Source organism: Peromyscus eremicus, chromosome 7 (genome assembly GCF_949786415.1).
Source record: "Peromyscus eremicus chromosome 7, PerEre_H2_v1, whole genome shotgun sequence".
Lineage (NCBI taxonomy): Eukaryota > Metazoa > Chordata > Mammalia > Rodentia > Cricetidae > Peromyscus > Peromyscus eremicus.
In genome coordinates this window covers 52,448,078-52,460,593 of record NC_081422.1, presented here as the reverse complement: position 1 = coordinate 52,460,593, position 12,516 = coordinate 52,448,078, and positions in this window count along the sequence as shown.

Here is a 12,516-nt window from a genome sequence, read left to right as displayed (position 1 = left end):
TGAGGCAGGGTCTCTAACCCAGGCTAGTCTTGAACTTGTGTAGCAGAGGATGACCTCCAACTCCTGACCCTCATGCTTCCACTGCCCAAGGATCAGGATTCAAGCACATTGGTTCATTGAGTGCTGGGGGTGGAACTCAAGCCTGTGTGCATGGTAAGCAAGCATTCTCCCAACTGAACTCTATCCCCCGTGTCCCTTCGAGAAATTTCTGAAGTTCTTACTTGGGGGTGAGGGAGTTTGGGGGGAGCTGACGGAGAAAATGAAGCCAGAGATGGAAGAATGGAGAGGAGAGCTATACAAAGCTCCACTTGTCACTATCGGGGCTCTCATTCTCGCCCCATGGCTCCTAGTTCCCAGCTGTACTCCTGGCTTTCTGGTAAATCCCTCCTCTGTGTCCTCAACTCCACCTAGGTTCCTTTCATAATTCCAGCTACCTTTCCCTTTCCACCAGGGAAGAGCTCCTGTGTTTATAACACTTTTAATTATAGAATCGTGTTAGAATTCTTTGTGGAACACATGGCAGAAATCCAGCTGAAACTGGCTGAAACAAAAATGAATACATAAAAAAAAAATTCATTGAAATCAATTTGAAAAGTTCAAGGGCAGAAGCTAGCTAGCACCCCCGAAGGAAGTTGCTGGCTTGAATGCCCAGCCTGTGTTCCCGCCTCTGGTTCTTTCTTCCTTGTTGCCCGCCTAGTCCTGCAGGAAGCCGCACATAGCCAGAAGAAACACAGGAATACCCCCAACTCCACCTCAAGGTCCTGGGAACTCCCTCAGCAGACAGAGAAGGACCACCCTCTCCAGTGCCCAGGATCTCACTGAGAAACTGATTGGCCAGTTTGGGTCACATGCACAGCCCTTTGCCCAACCACAGCGGACAGGGTTCTGGCACCTAATAGGCTAGGTCTGCAAGCTCAGGTCCTGTAGTCAGGGCCAGAGAGCACCCTGTGGTTGATGGGGCCTCAGGAGCCCTATAAGAGAGAAGAGAGCATCCCTCCCTCCACCGCGTAAGGGTGCTGAGCAGACTGCAGACGTACTCACACAGTTTTGTTTGATGAAACAGACAAGGGGTTTGGGGTCAGATGGACTTGGGTTCAAATCTTAGTTCAACCGCTGAGTAATTGTGTGGACTCAGGAAAGGCACTTGAGTCATGTAAGAACTAACGTTTTCATCTCTAAATGGATCGAATCAGGCCTGCCTTTCAAGGTCGTGGCAAGGATTTATGGGAACAATGAAGTGTTTGGAAAGGTCACAAGTTCTCAAGGTAGCATATGTAACCTCACTGATCTGAAGACTATCCACTGTGTCTGGACGTGGTGTTTGGACCCACTGTAAATGAAAGCCAGGTATCTCGGGGCTAGAGAGGTGGCTCAGTGGTTAAGAGCACATCCTGCTCTTATAGAGAGCCAGAGTTCTGTTTCCAGCACCCATAATTGCCTGTAACTCAAGCTCCAGGGGATCCAACGCTCTCTTCTGGCCTCCTTGGGCACCTGCACTCACATACACATAACCCACTCAGAGACATAATCATAATTAAAGATAAAATAAATCTGGGGGGTGGGGAGTTGTGTCTCTTTCCCTGTTTGCTTCCATGGGTCCAGCTACAGTCATTTCACTAAGTCACACAATCAGCTCCCCAACACACACACGCACACCCCACCCGGCAACCCTCCTGCTGAACAAGTTATTACTCAGGGAAAGGAGTGGACCCAGAGATGTATAACAAGAAACAAGCCCTGGAGATGAGCATGGCTTTACTAACCCTAAGCAGCAGTGTATGGCTGTTAAACCCTTTATATTATTATTGCCACTGTGTATGTGTGTGTATGGGGTGTGTGTGTGTGTGTGTGTGTGTGTGTGTGTGTTAAGTATGTCTGTGTATACATATGTATGCAGGTGTGTTTGCCCATGCAGGCACAGAGACCAGAGGCTGACAACCATATGTATTCCTCAAATGCATCTCCAGGTTTGGTTTTGTTGTTTGTTTTGAAACACGGTCTCTCAATGAACCTGCAACTCACTGTTTTGGCTCAACTGGCCGGCAAGTCCCTGGGGTCTTCACCTCCCCACACTTGGGCAATGGATACACACCATCACACCTGCCTTTTTTCTTCTTATGTGAGTGCTGGGGAGCTGAACTCCGAGCCTCAGGCTTACACAGCACGTACCCTACCCACTGAGCCATCTCTCCAGCCCATCACACTCAGTCCCTTTTGCTTCTCTGTCTGTCTGTCTATATCTAATCTCTATCTATTTCTTCTGTCTCTGCCTCTCTCCTCCACTCCCTTCCCTTCCTTTTCTTTCTCCCTTCACCTTGGGAAGACGTGCCTGTTAGCTTTTGTCAACTTGACACATACTAAGTCACTTGGGAAAACTCAATTAAGGAATTTTCTCCATTGGATTGGCCTGTGCACATGTCCATGGGGGCATTTTCTTGTAGGATGGTTGATGTGGGAGGACCCAGTCCACTGTGGACAGTGCCACCCCGGGCAACTGGTTCTAGTTTGTATAAAAAGCAGACTGAAGAAGCCATTCAGCAGCATTCGTCCATGGCTGCTTCAGTTCCTGCCTCCAGGTTCCTGCCTCGGGCTCCTGCTCCGACTTCCCTCCATGACGGACTCTAACCTGTAAGATACAAGAAACCCTTTCTTCCCCAAGTTGCTTTTGGTAATGGTGTCCACCACAGCAAGATGAAGCAAACTAGAACAGACAGTCACGTGGCCCCTTGAGAGTAGGGAGGCTTTCCTGAGGAAAGAATGAAGCATGGCCTTCCTGCCCGGGAAGGGGGCTTATAACAACTGACTGGGTTCGTGTCTTAAAGGGAAGAAAAGGAGCCCCACTTTGGCGACTCTTCCACTTTTACATATTACCTTCTGTTTCTGCTTCTTCTCTTTCTTCTGAGATGGGACCTCAAACTCCTAGCTCACATGATCGTCCTGCCTTAGTCCCATAAGTACCTGGGACCCCCTATGAGTACCTTGTGCCTCATGGGACTTTGTCTCTCCTTCCTGTGGTGGTGGGGACCAAACCGGAGGTCCTGCCCATGCTAAACAAGCTCTCTACACTGAGCTACATCTCCAGCCTTTGGAACTATTTCTTAATGGACCCTGATCTACTCCTCTGTCCAGAAAAATCAAAATGAAAGGAGGTATAAAATACAGTTGACAGAAATTTTGGGGTGAGTGAGGATTTGGAAGTTAAGGGGAGTGGAGAGAGATACAACCTGGAAACTGTTGATTGATTCAAACACAGAGAATGGGAACGTCAAAGGACTTTATTTGGGGTCTTAGCAATGGTAGCACAGGAAACATGAACTCAAATATCTGAATCACTGTTCCAAATAAGATAGGGAAGGCAGGAAATGTCGATTTATTACAAAGCCCTAACAAGACTCTTTGAGGGAGCAACTTCTGTTGGAGTTAAGAACAAGTGTGTGACAGGGACATTGTGACAGCTAAAAAAAGATAAAGAACAGAATGTAGGCATTAGTGAAAACATCCACAAAGTGAGAATTAATAACCCTTTGATGTGTACCCAAGTCCCCAAGACATCTGCAGGCAAAGGGTGATCGGCTTCACACACACACACACACACACACACACACACACACACACACACGTAGCTGAGACGGTGGTCACTGCCTCCCAGTATCAGCAAAGTTCTGATTTTCAGCCAGAGTCCTCACCAGAGCATGTTCCCAGCTAGGAACCCTGCAAGTGACACTTCTAGGGACCAGCCCCAGGGCCTCGCCCACTGCGGCAGCCTATGAAAACTTACCCAGCTGAATTTTCCATGGGTTGACACCTCCTGAGTACTGATCTTCATTCACCTGCCCTGTGCAGCATCTCCTTGCTCCCCAGCTTGAGAGGTGAGGGGTTACAGCAGTGTGCTGCTGCCAGTGTGCAGGGCAGCCACTCTACCTGTCCCCTTTTCACCTTAGATATTGGTAGCTCAGCACCTCTAGAACCCTGGACATTTGAACTCCAGACCACTTCCCTCTCCATCAAGGCATGTGCTAAAATACTAAAATTTGCTCCAAAGTTATCTTTTTTAAGATAGTTATAATTTTTCTCTTGAAACTATTCAGCGAGAAGTAGCTGCTTTGTAATTGGGACTTCCCAAAGAGAGAGAAGCCTAGCCCACACATTCCTCCAATTGTAATGAAACTTTTATGGATACTAAATTTAAGAATTAATGAGGTTGATAAAATGTTACAGTTGGATGTTTTATTACGAATTTATTGGTTTTCATTTGGGCAGGATTCTCATTTTAGGGCCAAGCATTTCTTTTCCAACTATCATGCCCACGTGGGCCTCTGAGGATGCCCAGTAGTGAGCTCCTTAGTGAGCAGACCCAGAGCCCTATGCACACACACACACACACACACACACACACACACACAGTACCTTTACACACCACACACACATACTGTACGTGCACACACACCACACACATACTGTGCCCTTACCTATACACATACCACACACCCATACACACCACATACACACATACATATACACACATACACCATGCCCTTAGGCACATACACACTTCTGCCTCAGCGATACTTTGGTGGCAGAGGATTTGGCAAGTCAAAACAGGGGCCCAGAAGCAGTGTCAGTTCACTTCATATGACAAGAGTACTACTTTTTTGAGACTTATTTTTTATGTATATGTCTCTGTATGCCACATATGTAGGGGTGCCTAACTAAGGAGGCCAGAAGAGGCCACTGGACCCCCTGAGCTGGAATTACACCCATGTGGGTGCCGGGAACCAATGCAGGTCCTCTGGAAGAGTGAGAAGCCCTCTTAACCAATAAGCCACCTCTCCATCCCCTGACTGAGTCCTTCTTTACCGCAACCTGTGGCTTAAGCTGCAAAGGGCACGGAACCCCAAACAAGTGACCCTCAGCACTGGCATGGCCATTTTGTTTCCCTCTGAGAAGAGTGGGTCCTGGGCTAAAGGGGAGGGCCACATGCCCTGGGTTCCATAGTAGACACAGAGAAGTTGCTGGTGCTTTTTTCTGTGACCGCAGGCTCTACCTTCTAAGCAGGTGATACTGGTACGAGTTGACGGGAGAGATTTCTGCGTGGCATAAGGACAGTGCCCTGAAAGGGCTTTGAAAAGCATTGGACACAGGGGCACGGTAGCCAGCCCCCTTCAGATCCAGATGGAGGGATGGAGTGAGTCAACCTTCAGCCATGTCTGTAGCGAGGACTGAGGCAGAGAAAAAAAACGTTTGCTCCTGTTTTAGGTAGCGGCCAGCTGCTACCTGCCTCCTTCACTTTCACGATGATCTGCTGAAATTCAATTTCTCGCCACTGGGTGGAGCCAATGTCCACAATAACAGAGTTGGGCCCCGATGCTCTGCAGCTGGGATCTGAAAGCAGTTGGTTCCGGATACAGCAGTAAGGAAGGGTGGGCTATTTCAGAGTTCTTCCCCGGGACCAGATAAGGGCACCGGAGAGAAAACTCCGTCCCAGAGCGCACTTTGGTGGTTTTTTTTTTGTTTGTTTGTTTGTTTGTTTTTTAAATCTAAATAGTCTTCTCTGTCTAGACCCACGGTAAAAGCTAAGTGGACTCAAAGCTGACCCTAGCAGTCCCAAACCCCCCACTTACCAGATGTTTGATGCCCTGAGAGAGGGTCAAGAGGAGTTGGGCAGGGCTGCCTGGGGCAGCTGCTCCCAGCTCCAGCTCCTGCGGCTGGAGAGAGCACGCATGAAGCCAAATGTCACCTCCAGAAAGGACGATCCTGAAACCGGAGGTGGAGGGGACCCGCCAGACCTCAAAGTATACATTTGCACGGGCTCTCCAGAGGCCGTCGCCTTCAGGACCGCCCGGGGCGGACCGGGATGGTATTCAGCAGAGCTTAAGGCTTTGCAAAGCAGACGCTGCTGAACGAAGCCCCATACAAGCTGCAGAGGCAGGTGGAGGGGGCGGAGCTCGGGCCCCAGAGGCTCCCTCATTGGATGTAGGGGTTGCTGGGGTACTGACGAGGTGGACTGGGGGAGTAGCTGAGGAGGAGGGGGTGGAACCTGAATGAACTGAGAGGTGTGGGTTCTGAAAGAAAGACTGCATGGGAGGAGGTGCAGAAACCCTGGGCAGGTGTGGTGGGAATCTTAGCTGGCCTCAAGAGTGGCCATTAACGGTGTTGTCCTCAGGCACACGAGCACATGGCCCCAGATTTACTCAGGAAGAACCAAGCTCCATGGTCCTTCAGGCAAGGCGTGCATGTTTTTGTACCTTACCTCTCCCAGAAGAGAACTCTGTTTCCCTAGTGTGTGTGTTTGGGGATCGGGACCTGAACCCAAGATATCGGCTGGCTCCTCCCCTTGCTGGCTTCCCACCAGGGGAACAAGGCAGATGTCTAGCCCTCTTCCAGTTTCTCGACACACCCTCCTCATCTCTGCGTTAAACCAGCCTCTCTCCAGGGACCCGGGGACAGAGCTTCGCAGGCCCAGCACCCAGCACAGAGCCGCCCCCCCCCCCCGTCCCCGTCCCCCATCTTTCGTGGTGGCCCTTTCTCTTCTCACCTGGTTGCAATGAGTTCCTTATTGATCCATAGTTACTCACTGAGCACCTACTGTGTACAGGTTCTGAACCAGGTGCCAGAGGAAAAGCTGTGTTGTGGATGAGTGTACCCCCAAAGTGCCTTGCTCCCTTACCCCAGGAAATACAGAAATCTAGCTAGAACTGGACTGGAAGCTTCCTTCCTGCTGACTAGCCTTCATTGGGCCAGAAAGAGCTACACGGGCAGCTGAGGGAGAATTGTCATCGCTAGTCTTACTCAGCCGTGGACCCTGCCTGCAACAGTACGGAGCAGCCAGGCAAGATGAGCCCACTGTACAATAGTAGCGTGGCCCCTGGCAGAGGGGGGACTCCACATCTGGTACTTTAAACCCCATCAAAAGCCAGTGACTGAGGAGGTCAGAGGGAAGACGCTGCTGCTATTGTTTGGCTAAGTGGACATGATGTGTCTGTCAAACCTGCCTTCCAAACAACTGTGGTTTTGCCCATAGAATAATGTTGCTAAAACATACACAACTGGTCAAGGTACCTGAACGCCCAGCCATAAACAGGACATCTACACCAGCCTCCCCCTAACCCCCACACACACCTCAGAGAACATTGCCCAAGAAGGGACAGAGAAAACGTAAGATCTGAAAGAAGAGTTGGGGGTGGGGAGAAGTGTGAAATAGTGACTTCCAGGTATGACAGGGCTGTTGTACACTTGAACTGACACCACACGTCATCAGCTGGACAAGACTGAGTCCACTGACATCCTGTCATGGGGTTAGGGCTTATGAGATCCCATCCCTCCCCAAGGATTTACACGTGGTTAACAATTGATGGAAAGGGAGAGACATTTTCGTCCGTGGTATAGTCACTGGTAAGGCGTCCCTGCTCCTGTAAACAACCCCAGAGAAACTCATCGGGACACACCACACACACACACACACACACACACACACACACACACACACACACACACACGGGGATTAGTAGGAATGGGAGGGAATAAGTGTAATAGGAATGACTATGATGGAAATATGTACGTATGTGAAATGTCGTAACGAAGCCCATTATTATTATATATAATTAACATATGCTAATAACATTTTTTAAAAGATTAATCATCACAAAAAAACAATTCTTGCATTGGAAACTTAATCCCTAACGCAGCAGTGATGGGAGATGAAGGCTGTAAGAGGGAATTAGGGAGCTGAGACCCCATCTCTAAATAATGACAATGGTAACCATGGTTGGGTCTTGAGGGCTCTGCCCTTGAGAAGGATTGCTTTTGTGATCAGAGTTCAGCTCCTCTCGCTCCTCCACGTCCATGCTTGCCCTTCCACTTTCCACCGAGGCATGGTGCTGGGAGAAGTCCTTCAGCAGACGTGAGCCCTCAGCCTCGGGCTCCGCAGCTTCCAGCCCTGGAAGAAGGAATTCTACTCTATATACACTGTGTCAAGAATTGCTGCTCCAGCACAAAGTAGACTGACAGGCCAGGAGCCAAACACACAAGGTCACTGTATTATTGTTGTAGGACAGAGAATGAGAACTTGTTAGGCGGTGGTGGCGCACGCCTTTAATCCCAGCACTCAAGAGGCAGAGGCAGGTGGAGCTCTGTGAATCTGAGACCAGCCTGGTGTAGAGTTCTGGGACTGCCAGGGCTATACAGAGAAATCCTTTCTCAAAAAACCAAACAAAGAAAAGAACTTGAGACCTGCCAGGCTATTCCCGAGTTTGGAGGGTCTTAAGTGGCGGGTAAAGATGTGGCAGGAGTGTGTTAGGTTAGGATGCAGGTGACTCCACCAGTAAAACCAATTACCAGTGGTCAACTGTTAATGTCAAGAAGGGAAAGGAACAAGGCTATCTCTTTGTTTCGTTTTCACTACATTTTAACTACAGCTACCAAAAAAAAACCCTGGAAACCTACAGCTGAAAAGAACAGAGTTCTTGAGTCTATACAAAAATCAACCATTTCTTAAATGGCAAATTTCCGTTGAAATCTGAAGAAAGAAATTGCCTCTGCAGACAAGTTACCCGTGTTCCCAGGACAATACTGATGAGTTCCACTAGAGGGCAGCAAAAAAATGGGCGAGGAAAAGCCCTGGGTCAGTTCCCACCCACTCAGGTAGGAGGTGAGGGGCTTGGTCAAAACAGTTGGGATAGTAGTTGGCTTGCTTTGGGCTGTTCCCTTAGGCCAGTCAGCTTTCTAAATGATTTATATAAAATTAGCTCATTCGTTCGCTTCTCCCAGAAGCCCTATGTGGAAGATGGAATTGTACTAACTCTGTTCTGCAGCTGAAGACGGGGGGACACAGGGTTGGGGTGAATGTGGGGCATGAGCTCCAGCGTCAAACAACATTCCTCAGCCTGTACAATGCTCCTTACTTCAAAGAGGGAGGAGAACAGAGAGGCAGAGAAGACAGCTGAGGTCTCCATAGACATAGTCCCAGAGGGCTCTTTAGAGCCAGTTCCAGAAGGAGGCGTAAGCTTCTAGCTGAGAAGTCAGGAAAGATCAGAAATCCTGGTTCCCCCCACATAGAAACCCCATGGGCCTCATTGGGGGCCAAGCCTACCTCTCACACCCCCACCCATCCATTCTCTGCCACTGTACCCTTCCTACACTTACATACCTGCTACCCGACACGGTGCCTTTCTGGCTAGAACGTGTGAAGCTGGGTTTGACCTATCCTCTCTCCCATCCCCCTAGTTCAGGCAGCCAGCAGCTTTAACTGCTACCAAGAGGCTGTGGTCGGAGGAGGAGGAGGAGGAGGAGGAGGAGGAGGAGGAGGAGGAGGAGAAGGGTGGTAGGGGAACCGTCTCCCCCACCAGCCTAGGGCCTACCAACACAGGCCCCTTCCAAAGGTCCTGCCTGTGCTCCCTCAAAAGCCCCAATGGATAAGCCAAGTACAGGGCACAGGCCTTTAATCCCAGCACTCAGGAGGCAGAGGCATGTGGAGCTCTGTGAGTTCAAGGTCAGCTTGGTCTACATAGTGATTTCCAGAACAGCCAGAGCTACATAGTGAGACCCTGTCTCAAAACACATACACACACACACACACACACACACACACACACACACACACACACACACACACAATTAAATCCCCAAGTGAAGTCAGGGAATGTGGCAGTGGGTTCAAGCCTGAGGCCCAGTATTTTTCTTGTTTTCCTGGTTTGGTCGACATTTCCTGAGGCACTCCTGTGCCCACGCTCTACTCCAGTGCCCAAGTTTACAAAAGGGACTCGCTTGGCGAACAAGCTGTCTGTCCCTCTTGCCTTCAGTGACTCCTATGCTTACCTTGGGTTGAAGGACCCCTTGGCATTTCATGCCTGGGTACCCAGGTGTATGTTTCCACTGTGGCGCTGCTCAGCCTGTCCTGTGCACAAAACCTTCACCCCTGAGATGCCTGCTGGCAGCCGGCCCGCCTCCAAAGCCTTTCCACCCATTTTCCTGCTGTGGCCTGGTGAAGAGGGGTACCGGAAGGTGGCACCATGCCCAGACCATTTGGGGCAGGAAGAGGCAGGACCTCTCCTGGGCCCAGCTGCCTGTGAGTCCTGCCAAAACCACCCACACCTAAACTGGCTATCCGGGGCCCTGCGGCCCTTGGCTGGGAAAGCAGCTCCGCCACCATCCCAGGACCTACCTAACTCGTGGACCCACGGGACTCACCTGTGCTCCCTTGAGAACCCCAGGGCAGGGCAGGACCCAGAGCCAGCCCTGAGGGCAGCTGGTAAGGACAGGTAACGGCACCTCCAGAGACAACTCTCTCCCTTCTCTCGTTCTAATCCTCTGAGCCCTGCTAGGTGCCAGGCCTACTATGAGAATACAAGGTCAAAGGTGAGCCAATGGAGGCTGGAGACTTCAACGACCTTCTCTCTGGGCTCAGGCGTGGGAAGGGTGGGGTGGGGGCTGCAGTGTGAATATTCCTACCACGTCAGGCAAGGAGCCCCCGGTCTAACATCACTAAACACTAAGTGGGCTCACGCCGCCGTCAGTGGGTCTCCACCACCAGATACAATAGGCACAAAGAACCTGCGAGCACAGATAACTGGAAAATGTGGTAAGTTAGAAAATGATGTTTCCAGTGTGTGTATAAATATATTTAATTATAAGTTTACGTAACTTAATTATTAACAGTAGCTGTGTTTAACAGCCTGCTCACAAAATCCCTGAAAACAATTTCCAGTTCTCAGGTTCACACGAGCTGGCACAGCCCCCTGCCGGAAACTGAAGAAGACAGGCCCACCCAAGGGATGGTGCTCAGTCGGGAGACAGGGAAGGCTTCCTGGAGGAAGTGATACCCCAGAGCTGAAGCAAGAGTCCCCATACCCCTGAGAGGGGACAAGGAGTAAGCCAAGCTTGGTGGGGAGAGATGCCAGGAAAGGAGAGAGAGTTTGGCATAGAACAGAAACCGAAGTTGTGAGGCGCTCTCTCTCGCTGAGGGGACATCTGGGTTCCACCCTGGTTCTGCTGTTGAGGCTCTGTGACTTTGTCCAAGTCCCCGCTCTCCTCCAGGCTTCTCCCCTCTGTCATACTGTGGCCAGAAGCCAGATGGTCTCCAGGCCTGGGGGGTGTCTAGAGCCCCCGGAGATCTGTGGAGGGACCTGGTGTCTGGCTCCTGACACTCATAGTAGGCATCTGGCCCACAGGAGATGCTCAGTAGCCAAATCTGCCCTCTCCCTTCAGCCAGTTCCCCCAGGTGATCACCGAAACTCCTGGCTTAGCTGCTGGCTTGTAACTGTAATTACAGTCATTTCTAGAACACTTTGCTGCCTCCCCTAATTACCAAGTCCATGCGATTCCAATTACACATCTAAAGAAACATGTCAGGAGCCCCTCCCGGAGGCCAATCTGGGACCGCAGCCCCCAGGCCAGCTGGGATGTCGCAGGAGCCCTCCCTCTGCCACTCCCTCAGTGCCAAGCAGGCAGGAAGTCTTCAGCCCACCCAGGGCCAGCCCTGGGTGGATACGGGATGAAGGAACCAGACAAAACACCCCAGCAGCTAGAAAGGGAAGAGACCTCTCCTGGCCGAGTGGAAAGCCTCTGCCCACGCAGTAGATGAATCTCCAAGAGCTGGGGTCACCACCAGGGTGCACCTGGGCAAAGTTCAGGAAGTAGTCTCTGGTCCTGAGTCTGTTATTACCACCCACTGCATAGGGCACCTACCCTTCAGAGAGGCTGGGCTGCTCACACGTGCTGGGGCAGATCAGCACCCTCCAGAGAAAGCCTCATTCAGTGTTCAGGACTCGGCTTGGGAGATGCTGTCCCTCAAACCAAAATAAACCTCTCACAGAGTGTACTAACACAGGCCTTTAATCTCAGCACTCAGAGGCTGACAGGTCTCTGTGGGTTCGAGGCCAGCCTGGTCTACATAGCCAGTTTCAGGCCAGTCAGAGATACACAATAAGACCTGGAGGGAGAGAGAGAGAGAGAGAGAGAGAGAGAGAGAGAGAGAGAGAGAGAGAGAGAGAGAGAGAACGAGAACATAAAACAAAAAATAAGCACCCCATGGGGCTGGAGAGATAGCTCAGTGGTTAAGAGCACTGGCTGCTCTTCTAGAGGTCCTGAGTTCAATTCCCAGCAACCACATGGTGGCTCACAACCATCTGTAATGAGATCTGGTGCCCTCTTCCAGCATGCAGATGTACATACAGACACATTCACACATAAAAAATAAATAATAAAAACTTCAAAAAAATAAGTAGAAATCTTAAAAAAAAAAAAGCATCCCCCACACAGCTCCTACCCACAGGTTCACCTCAACTCTCTGATGCCCCCCTTCCCTCTGTCTGGATGTGGTTCTCTCTGTCTGGACCCCCGTCCATGCCTCCCCACACCGTTTGCTCCTCCACTCACTTGCTGTGTGGCCTTGAGGAAGTTTAACCGTTCTTTACTTTTTTGTCTTAATCACAGCACCTATTCTAGGGGGTGCCTATGAACTCAAGAAATCCAAAGTGGCCGATGGGATGGGAGGAAGGGTTATATAATGAAGCAGAAAGG